Source organism: Equus przewalskii, chromosome 24, assembly GCF_037783145.1.
Source record: "Equus przewalskii isolate Varuska chromosome 24, EquPr2, whole genome shotgun sequence".
In the NCBI taxonomy this organism is placed as follows: domain Eukaryota; kingdom Metazoa; phylum Chordata; class Mammalia; order Perissodactyla; family Equidae; genus Equus; species Equus przewalskii.
Window position 1 is genome coordinate 30405754 of NC_091854.1, and position 14767 is coordinate 30420520.

The 14767-nt window shown below is 40.7% G+C and overlaps 1 protein-coding gene across 8 annotated transcripts in view; it reads right to left on the bottom strand.

The window, feature by feature from the left end:
* LEPR (leptin receptor) overlaps positions 1 to 14094 on the bottom strand; it is a 73771-nt gene extending 59677 nt beyond the window's left edge. For 2 of the 8 annotated variants that reach the window (XM_070592254.1, XM_070592252.1), the window contains exons 1-2: positions 13587 to 13762; positions 12928 to 13204 (exon numbers count right to left, since the gene is read on the bottom strand). The gene's annotated coding sequence lies outside the window, so the exon portion shown is untranslated. Of the gene's footprint in view, positions 1 to 12927; positions 13205 to 13586; positions 13794 to 13958 lie in introns of those variants that run through there. The other 6 variants (XM_070592248.1, XM_070592253.1, XM_070592249.1 and 3 more) reach the window with 5 other exon arrangements.
* Positions 14095 to 14767: the final 673 nt, after the last annotated feature.

Consider the following 14767-nt stretch of genomic DNA (forward strand, 5'->3'; position numbering starts at 1 on the left):
GCAACCACTCTCCCCTTTGCTCAAGCCGCCTTCTCAGAGGAGCCTTCCCTAACCAGCCTGCCGAAAAGTTCAACACCTTCCCCACCCAGGCATGCCATATCTGCTGTTCTGCTTAATTTTTTTTCTCCTTATTACTTAACACTATCTAACATGAATGTGATTTCTTATTTTTCCTGTTTATTTTCTAACTTTCCCCACTAGAAGGTAGACTCTACTAGACCAAAGGATTTTTTGACTGTTTTCTTTTCATCATTACATCCTTTACACATAGAAACCGGCCTCCCACATAGATGGTGCTCCATATACATCAACAGAATGAATGAATGGCAAGATATGACTCTTTCTTGAAATATTCTTCAAAACAGGCAGGTCAGATCACACCAAGACAAATTTAAATAAAAGCAGTCTTTAAAAGAGGCATTCTAATTTCATCAAAACACAGCTCTTTAAGAATCTGGCTAAATATCACAGAGAATTTCCGAGTAGGGATTCTTAACTATTTCTGGATCACAGACCTCATCGAGAATTTGGTGAGAGCAATATACCAACACCAGGAGGAGGCACATACACCGAAACTTCAGGCTATAATTTCAAGGGGTTGATAAATTCTCTAAAATTTATCCAAAGCTCCCAGATTAAGAATTCCTAATGCAGATAAATAAATGGAGTGCGTGATCCTGAGGCAATCTTCTGTAATTGTAGCTCCATGAATCGAGCCATTAAAAGACACCAAGCTATGAGGAGCTCGGGATAGTACTGCCTAACATTCCCCCTGGAATGTAATCTTTTTATGGTGATGGTTAAAAGGAGTAATGTGTCTTATTTAAAATATTTGGAGGGCCGGCCCCATGGCCCAGTGGTTACATTCGGTGCACTTCGCTTCCACAGCCCAGGTGTGGTTCCCAGGCATGGACCTACACCACTCATTGGCAGCCATGCTGTGGTGGCAACCCACCAACAAAACAGAGGATGGCACAGATGTTAGCTCAGGGCGAATCTTTCTCAGCAAAAAAAAATATAAATATATATATATTTAAAGAAATCTTTATAAAGAACACAAAAATTCACCATAGTCTCATCTAAATGATGCATCCATGATATCTAGGTGTGCCAGTAATAATTCAATTTTCTTAATATACCAAATGCAGTAAGCATGTTAAACATATCACTAATTCTTCACTTATTACTATAAACTTTAAACAAAAGGAAAAATCAAGATCTATAGTCTACTGAAGTATATTATCCGACTGTTTAACTTCTCATAGAGAATTCTTTGTGTTACTTTTATGTATTGAATTCTACTTAAATAGACACAGAATAGTCTCGATTAGTGTTAGAATGAGTGATCAGGCAGAAAGGAAATTATGTACAACTTGCTCCAATGATCTCAAAAAGTCCCTACATTTGTAGAAAAGTTTATGAGTAAGAAAAGCAATTCTGACGATTCTGTTGCTTTGATGAGCAAACTCAATGAGCTCCATCTGCCACTAATTTTTGCTTTTACTTTCTGCTAGAAAAGTATCCATCTATCTTTCACTTAAATAACAACATTCAAGCATTTTACTTAAATGTAATGAAAGACACTATTTCTTCAAGTGTCAAAAATGTAACAAAATAAATACAGCCTTGTCCATTTCCAGTAACCCCGTCATTTTAAGCACACTTACTTCTATTTCTTCACTTAGGACAGAAATTGGTCATGTTATTGCCATCAAGTAGCTGTTACAGACTCAAATTATTTTTAACTAAAAAAAATCTTCTTCCATCATCCTGGATAAGCTTTTGTCCCTCTGAAAACATAATTGCAAGTAATTTAATTCCTGATACTCTAATTGTATGCTTTGTTGCAAATTAATTCCTTGAAAATGCAGAGGGATAAACTATGATTTATAGACCTAGGTACCAAGTCAACACAGTTGTGTCAGAACAAGCATCTTACCTACATACAAAGTTACTTAAAATCTGTACATACATCAACCCCTTTAAATATTAACTGAATATTTGGTAAAATGTAAGTTATTAAAAAGGTGCTAGAAATATAAAAATTAAGAAGAAATCATCATTTACTTTGAGAAGTAACATAATTTTATGACTTTTTGACATATCAAAGCACTGCAATATGAATATGAATAAAGTGCCACGAGACTTCAGATTGATCCCAAAATACTGAATGCCAGAAGACAACCTAGGAAGGCCTGATGGAAAATTATTTACAGTTTAAAACTCTATCAGCAGTCCAGCAAGCATCAGAGCAAAACAAATATATTTCAATAACACAATGACTTAGAAAATTTATATCCTATGACTCTCTTTCTCAGAAGTAATTTACGAGGTAGTCTAGCAAAATGAGGAGTAAACCAAGAAAGAGGGATTCACGGATTCAGGATTCAGGAAAGCATGACTACAATCCAACTGACGGCTCCACAGACTTAAGAATGACCGATCCAGAGAGTAGCTGGAGTACAGAGGACCCCTGGAAGGAAACGGCAAGGAGGAAGGTGGGGATGGAAGGCCACTTGACATATAATATGATTCTGAAGATGCAAAAATTTAAACAAAAACACAGACTAGAATCAGGGGGAAAAGGAAGTCATGGTTCAAAATTGAAGCCACCCACCCAAATAAGAATAGGAGTTCAGTGGGATTTGAAAAGAAGAACGAAATGGATACCAAAAAACAAAGAGAATGAGTAAAAAACTGAAAATTTAGGATATAATGAAGAAGGCCCACGTATCTTCTCTCAATAAGAAAAAATAAAGTTCATTGGAAAAAACTTTACAGAAAGTACTGATCTAAATATGAACTAAAATAAAATATGGCATCATTTTGAGCAAATGCTGAAATTAAATAATCCATTTGAAAGAAGGAAGACACCCCTTAACCTTGATTCTAGGAACACTCTCCTTTGCGTGCTGAGGAGTCATATTGAGAAAGATGTAATCCTAGGCTCAGCAGTAAGTAATATTTACAAAGTCATAATAACAGTAATGCTACTGATTAATTTTTCAACTTTTTGGCTCAACCAATAGACAAAAATCAAAGATTTAATTAGAAATACTAAATACAAAATATAAAATGTTATCAATATTCTCACTTTACCATTGTCAAAATTTGGGTGGTATAATTATACAAAGAGAATTGGTGGGAAGGCAAGGGGTGAAATATCCCAACTTCTTGAAGTAGGATGTCAAGAGAAACTATCTGTAGCGAATAGAACAAGAAATAGTGGTGGGATTTACAAGCGTAACCAATAAAAGAGGTCACAACATTAACATAATTATATGTGGAGGAGGGAGAAAGAAAGAAGGTGAAATTAGTAAGCTAAATTCTTTCCTACCATGGTATCTGTTTAAAGTAGATAAATAAAAAGAAAAGAAAAATAAGTCTGCATAAGCATATTATTCGGCCCGACGGCGGGGGCCACCGGAATAACCAAAACCAGAAATGGTTCAAGTTAGCTGCTCCAAAGATCAGGAATGGCATAGCGAGGGTAGTGGGGCAGTATGTTTCTGTAACCATGTGCATGGACTATTTTCACACAAAATTATTATTTAGTCTTTTTAATTAAATTAAGTGCTATAGGATTTCAGAGAAAATAACTACTAACAAAATCCTAGGAGCCAACAAAAAGTTCACGGAAGTGAAATCTTAGTTGAATTCCAAGAAATATAAAGGAAGAGAGTAGTGCTGTATTTCTTCTATTTTAAGATTGTAGGGGAGCAGAATTTGCTACCCCAAAATGTACCTGTTTGGCTTGATTATTTTGTTTTTTGTTTTGTTTTGAGGAAGATTAGCCCTGAGCTAACATCTTCCGCCAATCCTCCTCTTTTTGCTGCAGAAGACTGGCCCTGAGCTAACATCTGTGCCCATCTTCCTCTACTTTATATGTGCGACACCTACCACAGCATGGCGTGCCAAGTGGTGCCATGTCCACACCTGGGATCAGAACTGGCGAACCCCAGGCTGCCAAAGCAGAATGTGTGAAATTAACCACTGCACCACTGGGTCAGCCCCTTTGGCTTGATTATTTTTAAGAACAACAGACTTAGGAAGAAACTTTGACCTTCCACCTAACTGTGTAAAAGAATTTTAGGTAGAGGGCCTGATTCAAGAAGGAGCTATCACCGTAGATATAACATGAACTGGCTGTGGTAGACAGGGAGGAACCTAGAAAGGCAGAGGAAAATTTCTTCCTCCCCTACCGGATTCACAATATTTTAATGCCTCTGAAATCAGGGTGTGCGTTAAAATTGATGTCATCTTACAATTACCGATGGCCTGGTAGCAGTGGTGATCCAGATGTCATTGACTATAAACATACAAACAGGGGTACTTTCCTAATGACAGACTGGACAATTTTAACCCATCAATATTTCAGTCAACAAACTATTTGAAGACCATTTGAGGAAGTAAAATGAGCCCTGAGTGTGGTCTGAAAACCTTATGTTGACATCTCATGGAAAGATCAATACAGGACCAGCACAAAATTTGCAAAATGGATCAACCTGGAAGAAAATCTCAGAAACAACAGTGAAGCATTTTTTTATGAAGTGCTACGGTGCAAACGGTCTTGATACCCCAGAGTGTGGTATTGTTCGGGCAAATACTGATGTCAACAGCACTGATTTGGAAAGGGATTCAAAAAAACTAGATTCTGAAAATGAAAAACAATGCCTTAACCAATTTCCTTGATTTATACTTTTTCCTTATAAGAGTGATATGATTTAAACAAAAATCTTTATCTAAATAATTCTAAAAGAGCTCTTTCAGTGGGCATAAAACAAGAATTCTAAATGATGCGAAACAGTTAAATGGGCAGCACTTTTCCTGTGTTAGCAGCACGAAAATGATGGTGTATCTTACAAATCCATGATGTCTTAGATTTAAAGAATTACAACTACCTAGAAAGAGTGATAATTAGGAGAAATTACTTCTAGTTTCGGTAAATCATGACAGATTCCACAGAGAAGTGAAGATTTACCGGCCCCTTGAAGAATAGGGAGGAATATGAAGCATGTTGTAAGTATAAGAGATTCCTAGAGAACCTATGGTCTGTAAAAACAACCGTCAGCCAAAGGATATCAACAAAAGACAACAGGAACTCCTGTGTAAGAACTGATTTGCAAGATTAAAATCAAAGACCAAGAAGCCACTTGCCCAGATGACTGCTTTTTATAGAAAGAATATTTTTATATCCTGTTTGTTCTGTGTGAAAACCTTTTCTTCCCCCAAATCAGACCTATGACTGGCAGTATTGTTGAAAGATTGCATGTCACTTGAAAAATACTCAGCTACCTCCTGGGTAGGTCTAATATAATATTGTGTGTGTGTGTGTGTGTGTGTGTGTAATCTATTTTCCCTTTCATCTCCTAAACACTGACCAGTTTGGTTCAGAAATTTTGTTGGCACTTACAGAAATCTAATTGTTCGATTAGCTCATGTTTATAGTTTCCTAATTTTCATAGGTTTAGACACCCAAATAACAGCTGGAAGTGAACGTAAAATGAGAAAATATAATTCTGAGAAAAACTAAGTTGTCCTATGCCTTCACTAAACAGATATTTGGTAACAGCTCTTCTTAAACATGAGTTGACATTTTTAAAACCTATTATAATACCATTAGAGAAGCTCCTGAGAATCTCTGCTTGGCTCAAGCCTTCAGCTCTTATTTAATACAAACAGATAAAACACTTCTATATCCCACAAACTTTACAGAAATTATTGGCACAAGAGGATAGTCTCTCTCTCTCTCTCCCCCCACCCCTTCCCTCTCTTCCTCTTTCTCTCTCGCACTTTCTCATTCACTGTTATACAGATAGATATACAGATTTGTAAGTCTATACTGTTTCTGGATTTTCTCCTCTAATTGGCAAAGACTTTAAAATTAATATTAATGCCATGATGCCCCTTAAGAGTGTATCCAGTTGGGTCATATTCATTTTCTAGTCCACAGTACTCTAGTTTGACTCAAAGAAGTCCACAGGGTACCACAAAATCTGTTTAAAATAGTTATCAAATGTGTGACTCTCCTTCCAGATCCAGAGTCCACCAGACGACGGCTCCCTCAGCTCTCTTCTCTCCTCAGCAAGTCTCCATGTTATGCTAAGCAGGACCACAGCTTTACTCAGCTGAGCAGGTGACCTAAAGACGCTAAGGGCCAGGCAAAGGCTCTCTCACACTAACTGACAGTGAACTGTATTCCCTTTGGGGGAGACTTTATCAGTTACCATAAAATTGTACAAGTGGGAAGAATTCAGCCTACTAATTTTATGGAGGAATAAGTGACTTGCTGACCTTCATTCAGTGAGAATCAATATCCACAAACATTTCACATAGCCTACCTTAAACACACTGAGTGTTCACAATTCTGAAAAAGGTTGTGAACTTCCAAGGCATGGCACTTAAATTTGACAGTGATTTTCACTACATATCCAGCATTTCTGTGTCTAATATTTCTTATAAAGACTTACTAAAATTCACTTGACAATATGATAATGACATGGATCACATCTTTAAGTTTGGCACGTCAGCAATATAGATTCAAGGCTTACAAGAATGGATATTTTTGGTTTTCACATTCAATCCAACAGAAAGTATGAGGATAATCCTAAGTCAGAACTGTTGAGAAAGGTTGTTAAACATATAAATATGTATTTTAAAATAACGCCCACCCCAGGGCCTAGTGCTTAAGTTTGGCTCACTTTGCTTCAGCGGGCTGGGTTCAGTTCCCAGGCACAGACCTATACCACTTGTCGTCAGCCATGCTGTGGTGGTGACCCACACACAAAATAGAGGAAGACTAGCTCAGATGTTAGCTCAGGGCAAATCTTCCTCAAGCAAAAAAAAAAAAAAAAAAGAGGAAGATTGACAACAGATGTTAGCTCAGGGCAAATCTTCCTCAGCCAAAAAAAAAAAAAAAAAAGATATACAATAAGCCAAGAAGCACATGAAAAAATATTCAATATCATTAGTCATCAGGAAATGCAAATCAAAAGCATAATGAGATACCACTTCACATCCACTAGGATAGTTATAATCAAAAGCACAGGCAGTAACAAGTGTTGACAAAGATATGGAGAAACTGGAACCCTTGTACATTGCTGGTGGGAATGTCAAGTGATGAAAACTGCTCTGGAAAACAATTTGGCAGATTTTTAAATGTTAAACATAATCTTACCATATGACTCAGCAATTCCACTTCTAGGTATATACCCAAGAGACATGAAAACATACATTCACATAAAAACTTGTACACAGATTTTAGGAGCAGCATTATTCATAATAGTCAAAAAGTGTAAACTACCCAAATGTCCATATATTGATGAATGGATAAATAAAATGTGCTATCTACATATAATGAAATATTATTTAGCCATGAAAAAGAATGAAGGACTGATCCACACTGCAGCATGGATGAACCTTGAAAACATTGTGTTAAGTGAAAGAATCTGGTCACTAAAAGGTCTCATGATTTTATTCATATGAATTGTGCAGAACAGGCAAATCCGCAGACATAGAGAATAGATCAGTGGTTTCCAGGGATGGGAGGAGGGGAATAAAGAGTGATTGCTAATGGGTATACGGTTTCTTTGGGAAATAATAAACATGCTCTAAAATTAGATAGTGGTGATGGTGGCACAAGTCTGTTAATGTACTAAAAACCAGTAAGTTGTACACTATAAAAGGGTGAATTTTATGATATGTGAATTATAATCCAATAAAGCTATTTTAAAAATACCTTTAAAGGTCAAGTTTATTTCTGTACGGTAGTAACAAACAGACAATGACTTTTTTAAAACCTATCACTTAATTTCAAAAACACGCAGTTCCTGTAAATAAATCTAACGAGAGGATGTTCAAGGACTCCTACGGGAAAAATTAGACAGTGGTGTACATTTATCATATTATAGAAGATCTAAATATATTGACAGATAGTCATGGATTCTAGGACTGAAAATTTAAAATATATCAATTTCCTTTTAATTGTTTTTAGACTCAAAACAATTTCAACACAATCTCCATTAAATTCCTAACAAATTTTTTAGAATTTGACAAGCTGATTCAAAAAATGTATATGGAAAGGCAAAGAGCCAAGGAATGCTATAGCACTCCCAAAAAAATTGCACAAAGTGGGAGGGCTCGCTCCCCAACTTACCAGATAACAAGATTCAGTTTAAATCTGTAGTAATTACGAGATTGTGGTACGGGCAGACACATAAAAAGACACAAGGAAAAACTACAGAGCCCAGAAACAGACACACACATATATGGACTCTTGATATTTGAAAATAATAAATAGCTGTTCTTTTAAGCCACTAAATTTTGGAGTGATTTGTCACACAGCAATAGATAACTAATAAATTGCTGCTCACCAGTATTCCCAGATCCACTTTCCCTTTAGTACAGAGGAGGATTAACCTTCCCCACCTCCTTGAAGTTAGGCACACTACATGACTTCTTTTGCTTCTAAAACGTGAGTGGAAATCATTCATGTCACTTCCAAGGAGGCATTTAAAGTATTTCACGATTACCCATGCTTTCTCTTCCAATACTACACCAATGGGGAAAGTCCTCTATTCCAATAGTACAGCTACAGAATGACGGGCATTCCCTGAATTTACACCTTGGAGTTACTGAGAAGAGTTGCCTTAATCCATAGGAAACTTTGCACGCATTTTATTGCATTAAGTTAATGAGATTGGGGGAGTATTTGTTACCACAGCATAACCTAGCCTATCCTTACAGATACCAGGCTCCCATTTCACTAGTAATTAAAGAAACAAACAGTAATGAGATAACAATACACATCCACCAGCAGGGCGAAAATTAAAGGTTCTGATGGTACTAAATTTGGGCAATGTTGTAGAACAATGAAAGCAAGAATGGAAATTGGCAGAACCACACTAAAAAAGTGTGGCATTTATCTGCAAGCCCCTGTGACCTAGTAATGTCACTAGTAGTTTCACACTGTGAAGAAACTCCTGCATCTGTGCATCAAGATACTTGGAGAACAAGACTCACGGGTGGTTTATTTACGGTCGTGAAAGAGGAAGGAAGGAACGAAGGAGGGAGGGAGGGAGGGAGGTGACCCAATCATCCATAATCAGAATCAGCAAACAATATATTATATTCATACAATGAAATATATCCAGTCATGAAAACAAACAGCCACTGTCAGTAACAGTATTTAATCAACAAATCAACAATTACTGAGCACCTCTTATAGGCTCGGCCCTATTTCAGGTACCAGGAATACAACAGTGAGCAAAACAGAAAACAATCTGGCCCCATAGAGTTTACATTCTGATAGAAATGAGACAGGGAGAAAAAACGAGCACGAAGAAGTGATAGAGTATTTTAAAAGGTGGTAAGTAGCATGCGGAAAGCCAGGGAAAGGACAGGGACAAGAGTGCACTGCAGGGTAGATGTGCATTTCCAACACGGCCATCCAGGCAGCCCTCACGGAAACGGAGATGACTGAATGAAGCCTGACGGGAAGTGATGCCACAGAGTACGCCACGTGGACAGCTGGGAGAAGAGCCTTCCAGGCAGAGGCAGCTAAAGCACACAGACTGTCTCTGATCTAGTCAAAGAGTAGCAAGGAGACCAGTGTGGCTGGAACCGAGTGAGAAAGAACAGCTGGAAATGAGATCACACAAGTACAGGGGAGGGGAAATCAGGTAGGTGATCCTAAAGACTTGGGATTTTCCTCTGTATGAACTGGAAAGGCTTTGGAGATTTGGGAGCAGAAAAGTGACATGATCTGGCACATGTTGCAAGAAAAGAGCTCTGACTGCAATTTTGAGACGGGACTATGGAGGGCAAAGGACAAAAGCAGGGAGACCAACTAGGAGGGTCCTTGCAATACTCCATGTGGGAGATGATGGTGGCCGCCATGGAGGTGATGAAAGCACTTATATTCTGGATTTATTTTGAAGACAGAGTAGAGAGGATTTCCTGACACATTACATCTGAGGTATGAGGGAATGGGAGAAATCAAAGAGGACTCCAAGGTTTTGGGCCTGACCAACTTGAAGGACAGAGATGGGGAAAACCACAGATAGAGTAGGCTTGGGCAAGATGAAGGTTCCATTTGGAGCTTGTTGAACTGAAGACATCTACCAGACATCCAAATGGAAATGCTGAGGAGGCAGCTGGATACAGAGGTCTGAAGTTTAGAGAGAGCAGTCAAGGCCTGAGCCATCATTTTGGAGTCATCACTATACAACTAGAGAGATTGCATGAAATCATGAAAGAATATAGAGAGAGGAGAGCCCCCAGGGAGTAAGGCTTAAAGCATTCTATGGCTGAAATCTCTGGGAGGAGAAGAGAGACCAGCAAAGGAGACAGACAGGAGCAGCCAGGGAAGAAGGAGGAAAATCAAGAGTGGTGTCTTGGAAGTCAGTAAGGAAATACGACAAAGAACACAGGGCAACAACTGTCACAGTGCCACCGACAGGTGAAGTAAGATCAACACTGACAACGGACTATTGGATTTACGGAAAGTGATGTCATTGGTGACCATGACAGGAGGAGTTTGGAACAGTATTGAAAACAAAAGATTGATAGGAATGGGTTTAAGAGAGAATGTGAAGAGATGAATTGATGGTAGGGGATACAAACAACTCTTTTTAAAAGTTTTTCCTTTAAAAGGAAGCAAAAAAATGGTTAAATCTCACAAACATAATGTAAAGCAAAAGAATCTATGAGTGAATGCCTCCTATATTCATATGAAAATTTTTTTAAAAAGTAAAACCAAACTTGTGAACAGGAAGGAACGAATAAAAGGATTCTGGGTGTTGGCATACTCTCTTACCTGTGTAGTGAATAAACGGGTATTTGCCTTACAATTATCTGTTATAACGACTTGCTATATTATTTGTCAACTAGTACATTTATTTTACATACCTCTTCTCCCTATATATGTCATAGTTCAAAGTGTTAAAAAAAAAAAGATTATTAAGATCATGTGTGTGAAAAGACAACAGATAATATCACCACTGAGTCACAAAAGTTTTAAAAAGTATTTGAGAAGGATTATTCCAAATTATAAGCAGACCAAATTTGAATTGAAACTCCAAAGGTTCTGTGTACTAGGTCTGGCCAGTAGGGGAACGTTCGTGCCTTTCTGATTTAATTAAAAGTGGAATTTGTAAATCACATAAAATCTTAAGAATTAGAGTAGATTGTAAGCTCTTTTCTTCATTTTTAACTCCACAGGACATATTTTTTACTATGTGTGCTTGGCTCTCAGTATGAAAAATGTAGTACAGTGTCTGCCAAGACAATTCCTTTTTTTTTCCTGGATATTTTTACGTTTTATTTCCAAGACCCCCCTGAGATAATGCTCTTCACAAACACAAACCATTTGGTTACATAACAGTGATCTAAGTCTGAAGACATGACTGTTTCTTCCTGGGGAATTCATTATGAAAGCTCTGCCAACCCTGATGACGCTCCCAAGCCATGAATGAGTTGGCTGCGGACCGAGGGCTGTCAGATCCATCCACTGTTTTCAGTTGTTTTCCAGCAAGCGCCTAAGTTCCACTACTCTCTGTTCATTCAACAATCAATTTATTTAACTCTGGGAATCTCTTTCAAAGGGGATGATCATCTACTTCACAGAGAATAGGAGGGAAGACAAATGCCAGCCCAAAGCAAAAGGCAATGAAAATAAGTTTAAAAATGGTCATAAAAAAGTACTTCAAATCCATTCCACTCTCCCAAACTGCATACGCAGCACATGCTGGGTGGGAGCACATTATCTTATTTCAGATTAAAGTCACCAAAATGAGCCAGAGATGCTTCTAAACCTCTCCGAACTACTGATGACTAAGTCTCAAATAATTTTGAATTCCTAGTAACAACAAAATCTATTCGAACATTCTTTGTCTGCTTAAACAAGCCAACTGTTGTTTGTTGCTTGTTTTTTTACCACAAGGAAATAAAACGTTCACTGTCACTTCATTGTACATACTTCTTGTACAACTTTTTGGGTGTGTGTCAATTCCTAATTTCTGGTTTATCTGTTTAGTTAACCTCTGCTATTTTCTGGGCTTTGTTCCAAGAACAACTAAAATGCATTGCTAAAATTGGCATCTCTGCCATGGGGCTGAATTTCAGAGAGGCTATGAAGTGGTCTGAAACCATTTTTTTAATATTCTGCACACAAATTTATGCTAAAAAGTAACAGACACTGTTTAAAAGCAGTAATTGATAGGAAAGGTGCAATTTTTGTTTTCCTCCAAAACAATTTTTATTTTCTCCAAATGTACAGTACTCAAAGAGAATAAGTTCTATGCAAAAGCCACACGTTTTTGTTGCAGTGTTGCAAATACCGGCTTAAAGTTGAACACCGCTCTTTACAGTAGAGTAAGAGAGGATCTAAATATTTACATATAGACTATATATTTCTGAACTCTTTTATGAGTTTTTTTCTCTTTAATTTTTTATTGGAAAACCCTAAAAGCATAAGTCATAAATGTATATAAACCAAGTGCCAAGATCTATATAGATTTCTTAAATTTCATGAAATAACGAATCTAGCAATGTTTGTAACATGTTAAAGAGTTAAAGAATTACAAGTTTTTAAGTTGAGAAGCATCCTGGATATGTTTAAAGGCCCTCAGAATCTTAATCCAACCCTCTAATCCGACAGATGAGGAAAATGAGGCCCAGAGAGGTTAAACGAACACAGCCGTCAAGGATAATAAATGGCAACTCATACCCAAATCCAGATGTTCGACTCCCAGGCTAGGGCTCTCAAAGAGTCTGTTTCAATATATTGAATACTTATGGAAATAAATTAACAGAGGACCCTTCAGGCAAGCCCTCAATACAAGGAACTCCGTCTCATCTGCCATCTGCAAACACACATCCTAGACACAGCACCCGCAAGAACCAGTTTTTCAGACGGCCTCACCATACCTGGGGCTTCCAAAGGGATTCCTCGGTTGGGTCTCTTTTTCTCGCCTCTACAAACCCCTTTAAATGAGTGCTCTGGTTAAGACTGCGGTTTGTTGTTCCGTTTTCTAAACTTGCTCGTGGCCAGCAGGAGAGAGTGGAAAACAGAAGCTGAGGTCTAAACCACCCCCTACAGCGCGAGTTTTTTCTTTTGTCATCCAAATCAACAAATCCGGCCTCCGGCCCCAGGGCTTACTGGTTTCTGTCGCAGCTCGTGCAGTTTCCAAAGTAGGAAGGAGACCTGGAAAAGAAGTTGCCCGGGTGGCACGTACTTTCGGTGGCTACCAACAGGTGCGCCCCCAGGCTCGGCGGGCTGCCCTCAGCCGCGCGCCCCGATCCTCCTCGCCCCGGGGCCTCCCGATCCCCTGCCCGGGGGAGCCGAGAGCCCCCCAGCACCCCTCCCGCCGCCCGCCGGGCGCTGCCCCTCCGCTGGCGCCGCCGGGCCGGCCCCGGACTCCCGGTCTCCAAGTGGCCCGCAGGCTCCGCGCCCGCCCCGTGCGCCCTGGGCTGGCGGGAGCAGGACGCGGCGGCGGCAGCGGGCGGAGGAGAGAGAAGCGGGTCCGGCTGAATGCCGGGGCCCCCCGCGCGGAAGGCAGCGACGGCAGCGGCCCCGGCTCGGGCACCTGCTCGCTCGCGCTCGGCCGGCTGCGGGCTCTGCGGGGCGGCGGCTCCGAAGTCCTCACCGTGGTGCCGGGCGCCTCTCCGGGGACGGGAGGGCGGCGGCGTGCGGGAGGAGGGCGCGGGGCGCGGGGGGAGGAGGGGAGAAGGGAGGGCAGAGCCGGGGCCGCCCGCGCCCTCCGTCGCCGCCCCGGGGCGGGAGCAGCGGCCCCCGAGCGGCGGGGCGGCCGCGCAGGTGACCGGGGCGGCGGCGGGCAGTGCGCCGCGCGCGGCCGCGGGCCCGGGGAGGAGAAGCGGGGCGCCGGGGAGGGACCCCCGCTCCCCCCGAGGCCGAGAGCCGAGGCGGACCCAGTAGGCAGGCGGCGCCGCTCCCTGACCTGCAGCCGGCTCCCGCGCGCCCCTCCTGAGCCCGCGGGTCCCAGGCTCCGGGCTGGGCGGTGGGCTTCCCTCTGTTCCTCCCGCTTCCAGACCTCCAGGCCTCTGCTGCATCAGGGGTGTGCAAAATGCTACAATAAAGATTGCTATAATTGGGAGGCGTGGGAAAGAAGAGCGAAATGGAAAAGACCAGAAGTAGTGAGGTAGTGAGTTTCCTGTCACCAAGGATGTTTCAACCCAGCATTTTGGTCTTGCTTCTCAGAAAGGCTGAAGAGGGCCCTCATGCATCTAGCGGGCGTTGGACTAAATGACCATTTCTCTTGCAGTCTTGAAATTCAATGGCGTTTGACGTATCAAGTAAAAAAAAAAATTTTTAATTAAAAAAATCCGTCCTTGAACCGTCTGAATCCAAACCCGAAGTAATAGACATTTTGTTGCTCTCCACTCAAGATGTTCACTGGTTGATTTGTTTCTTTATGAACACATTTTTATCGAGGTCCTACTCTGCCGGACAACATGCTAGGTGCAGTCACGATGTGCCTCGAGCTTGAAATTAAGAAAGAGAGACAGGCAGGTATTCAGATAATTACCAATTGTGAGCGGTGATTTGAAGCAAACCAAGAGGGTGAGGAAGAAAGGATAAAGGGGAGTAGACCTCGTCTAGACTGAGTGGGTGGTTAGTTTTCAAAGGTCTCTAATGTGAACTTGCCTAACACCCTCATAGGAAGCAGCATCAGGGGCACAGACAGAAAGCAGCCCAGAGATGGGGAGGGGCGGAAGCCGTGTCTCCTGGCTCCCTGGACCAGCCACT